General features: G+C 34.7%; 1 protein-coding gene across 4 annotated transcripts in view; it reads right to left on the reverse strand.

Moving 5' to 3' along the window:
• Window positions 1–1,167: 1,167 nt before the first annotated feature.
• HNRNPD (heterogeneous nuclear ribonucleoprotein D) overlaps window positions 1,168–4,045 on the reverse strand; it is a 29,476-nt gene continuing 26,598 nt past the window's right edge. For all 4 annotated transcript variants that reach the window (XR_016312476.1, XR_016312467.1, XM_089675564.1 and 1 more), the window contains one exon: window positions 1,168–1,496. The gene's annotated coding sequence lies outside the window, so the exon portion shown is untranslated. The remainder of the gene's footprint in view (window positions 1,497–4,045) is intronic.

The raw sequence follows: 4,045 nt of genomic DNA on the forward strand, positions 1-4,045 counted from the left end.
ACCAATAAGGTGAATAAACGAATTTGCAGGTGCTGTTTAGCCAACAATTTTATCTCCTTTGACATTGACTTTTGATGATTCAGGTGTTGCTGCCAAGGCCTATTCACAATACCAATTCATGCTGAATCCGCAGAAGTTCAATGTGTGTATGGCCAGTTTAGGTATGCAAACTGTCCATAACAAATGTATCAAAAAAAAAAAGTTTTTAAAATGTTAATAAAACTCAAGTAAAAAAAATTTCTTGAGTTTTATACAGGTACCTTGTACCTGTAGTTATATGTGGTGGCTACATTAGTTTTCTTTTTTCATACCTATTTTTTTTTTTCACATGGTAATCCTGCCAATAACACATTTCCTGGCTTAGGAGGTCATCCATACAGAGCAGCGCTGTCAGCCTAAGACAGGGGGAGCATTAGGACTACATACTACTTTCCCTTTCTTCTCATAACACGGGGAAGTGTTTTGTAGTCCATGGAGATAGAAGGAACAGTGCTAACTGACACAGTGTGGAGGCAAAAGAGTACAGAAAGTTATCAACTTTCAAAATGGCTGAATAAGACGCTTTTTTTTACACTTAAAGAAATAAAATAAAAAATGATTTTAATGATATATTTAACAGACCAAAGGGGAGCAAATGAGAAATCCATTGTTTATATGAGTTTACATACACTTTAAGCTATACAATAGTTATCACAGAATGCCTGGACACATTTCACACATGTCGGCTTATTCAGAAGCCTTCTAAGTATGCAAAGTTTCTCAAGGCATCCTGTGATAACTGCTGTGCAGCTTAACAGGAGGTAAGTGCTTAAAGCCAAGACAAGGGCCAGTTATTAAGCAGCTGTCTCCTTGCTAGCTTAGTTATCAGGTGGCCGTGGAGGCGGCCTGTCTGACCTCACAGCTAACACACAAAAAATTTGAGTTTTTAAGATGAGTTAAAGAGATCTTATATGTTTACTTTCAGCTTTTTTAAACCACCACTCCTCTCAAGTATGATTACACAACAGTAGGTCAGCTCTAATTACGACAGAAAGCAAAAGCAAATCCCAATATACACATTGACAATTATGAGAAACTGTTTTGGAAGGAATATAATCAAATTTAATGCTATCTTTTGTGTGCGTTTATGCATCAGACTGTTTCCCTGTTACAAAAACAACAACGTACTTTAAAAAAGTAAAGGAAAATTTATTATGAAGAAAATGGGGTCAAGCTACATCATGATGTGGGCATACAAGGCTTTTAAACACAAGTTTTTATCTTCCATGCTGGTGAAATAATGTGAACACAACTGAATAAGCAAAGCCATCATAAAATAAGACTAGTTAAATTCAAGAAATTAGGAAAACTATTTCCTGTTTAGAAGGCTCATTAAAAATTAAATAAAAAACACAAAAGGAGGGGGGAGGGGGCAAAAATATATGATGCACTGCTATAAGCATGCAGAATGAGCCACCTCAAATGAATCTTCAACCCAGAAAATACTGTTTGTCCACCTAAAGAAAAACAAGAGAGATTTATAGTTATTTTGACATCCTTGAAAATATGCTATCCATACTACTGTATACATAATCCCCATGACCTATGTACCAATATATATATATATCCAATCAATATGGAAAACTAATGTCCATGAGCTGTGAAATCCTTGTGTGCACCAAATTATTTTTTAAAAAAAAGGAAACCAAGAGGCTTTTAAAGGACAACCATAATATAGTTCCATACATTTTATATCTGCAGGATTGCAGACAATTTCTAATCTTTTGCAGTGTTATTTAGAACAGGTGTGTCCAACCTTTTGACTTTCCTAGGCCAAACTGGAAGAAAATGAATTGTCTTGGGCCACACATATAACACCCTACCAATAAGGATAACTGATGAGCAGAAAAAGCTGGGCAGATCACAAGTTAACAATCACTGATATAGATAATATACATTAGTAATATAACTTCACTTTTTTTATTATGAAAGTAAAAGAGGGCAACATAAGACTAGTGTGATATCCGACACAGGTTTTGATAAACTAAAGCATCGATATTTGGTTCGATGAATGTAGTAGCAATTCTCAATGAATTCTCAAGGTGCCCATCAGATATTTTGGTTTCTAACAAAATAGTTGCTAACAAATATAAGTGCTGCTGAAAACGGACGACATGTATAAAAGGAGCGATTGTGAAGAGTGGGATTTTTTTACTTTGGGAAAATAAACCTTATAAAAGTTCAGTAAAGACACAGTCAAATTTTCTTTTGGCCACATGTGTTTTCCAAGTGTAAAACGCATTTTTACAAAATTCCACCCCCCCCCATAAAATAAATATTTTTAAAGTAAATTTACGATTTTGTATTGGGCCACATGCATAGCTGTCTAGGGCCGAAGGTTGGACACCCTTGATTTAAAAGGAAAAAGTACACCTTTGGCTGCCTTATCTTACATTGAGGGTGGTAACACTTCTCCCTAGGTAATACTAGGTGGAGAGGTTTTTTTTTTTTTTGTTTAGAAGAATCTTTCTTCACTAAAATTGCATTTTTCCATTTCAATTAAATGTTATAGATGCAGGCACGTGTTTGCTGGTGCTCCTGACTTTACTGTCAGGTGGATCCATGGTTACAAGCAGCCTAGTTCTACTCGTAAATTTGGGGACTTACAGATTGTTATACCTGGATTAGGTAAGTCCAGTCATTGCACAGGCTCAATAGCTTAGTTACCAGCTTTGACAAAAACCAAGCTTTTCTTTTTCTTGGCTTTGATAATGTACTTATATTGTACTCCTTATCAAACTACATGTATACAGGATCAAATGTAATATTTAAATGCATCATAAAGCCTCAACCACTTAAGTTCTTGCACGCGTATACCCTTTACGGACCAGAGCGATTTCAACATTTCTGCTAAGGGCCTCTTTGCTTTTCAGTAGCTTTGATATTACTTAAAACATAGTAATTTTTTTTTTTTTTTTTTTTTTAAGGACAAAAAGGCTTTTTTGGTGATCCTGTCTTGCAAAAGTGATTTTTTTCAAATCAATTTGACAAAAAAAAAAAAAAAAAAAAAAATGTAAAGATTAAACTCCAAAAATCTAAAAACACATTTTTTTAATCTTTTAACACTTAACAAAATAAAGTGTGTTACTTTAGATATTTCTCTTCAACTGCGTGCATTTATTAAATGGTACACCTAAAAATTCAAATGTACAAACATGAAAAAAAAGGTAAAAAAAAATAAATGCTAAGCGATAAGGAGTTATTTAAGGCTGATTCAGGTTAACAAGGTTAATAAAAAGTTAAAAAGGAACGTTTTTCTCCCCTAAAATCAACTTGCCAGGTTGCTCTTATGTACTTTGAAGCTCTATCCTTTGATCAGCAGATGAGTGAAAACATACAAAAGTAACAAAATTGTTACTTTGTGTCTCTGAATCACATCACTGAACAGTGCTTAGAAGGTTTTTTTGAAAGGAATTCTCACAGCCAGCTGCTGTACTTACACAGTAAGTTCTGCCTGTCTTTTTTGACAGCTGGAAGCTCCAGTAAAAGCAGCAGAGGAGTGGGTACACATAAAAAGCACAAGACTGGTTGAACATTTCTCCATAAATTATTATTCTACACTGTGCCAGCTATCCTGCTGATCTTCTTGATTCAAATCAGGGAATGTTGGGATCTCTAGTTACACAATAATTGTGTTTAATACTTAACAGCATTACTGTAAATGACCAGCTCAAATTTTAAATTAGATAAAATACATTTCATGTGCATCAAAACAAAAAAGGTGTGCAAGTCCACACCATTCATTGTGGATTCAGAACTGGCCTAGAAGCACATAATTTGAGCTTTCCTGATTGGAGAGATCTCTGACTTTGGTATGTCAGACACCAAGAGCAAGGATTATTCTCTACAGCATGCTAACAGGGGACAGGCTTTTCTACTCAATGCTTTAACTGCTTTCTAAAGAAAATTAACTGCAAGACTTTGTACACCTTACGATTTGATGCCCTGGAATGTATTTAGAAGATTTAAACTGAAAGTTCTGCTAGGATAAGGAGAATTTAATCAG

This window comes from Staurois parvus, unplaced genomic scaffold (genome assembly GCF_062004578.1).
Source record: "Staurois parvus isolate SC_StPar_1 unplaced genomic scaffold, SC_StPar_1.0 ptg000013l, whole genome shotgun sequence".
Classification (NCBI taxonomy): Eukaryota; Metazoa; Chordata; class Amphibia; order Anura; family Ranidae; genus Staurois; species Staurois parvus.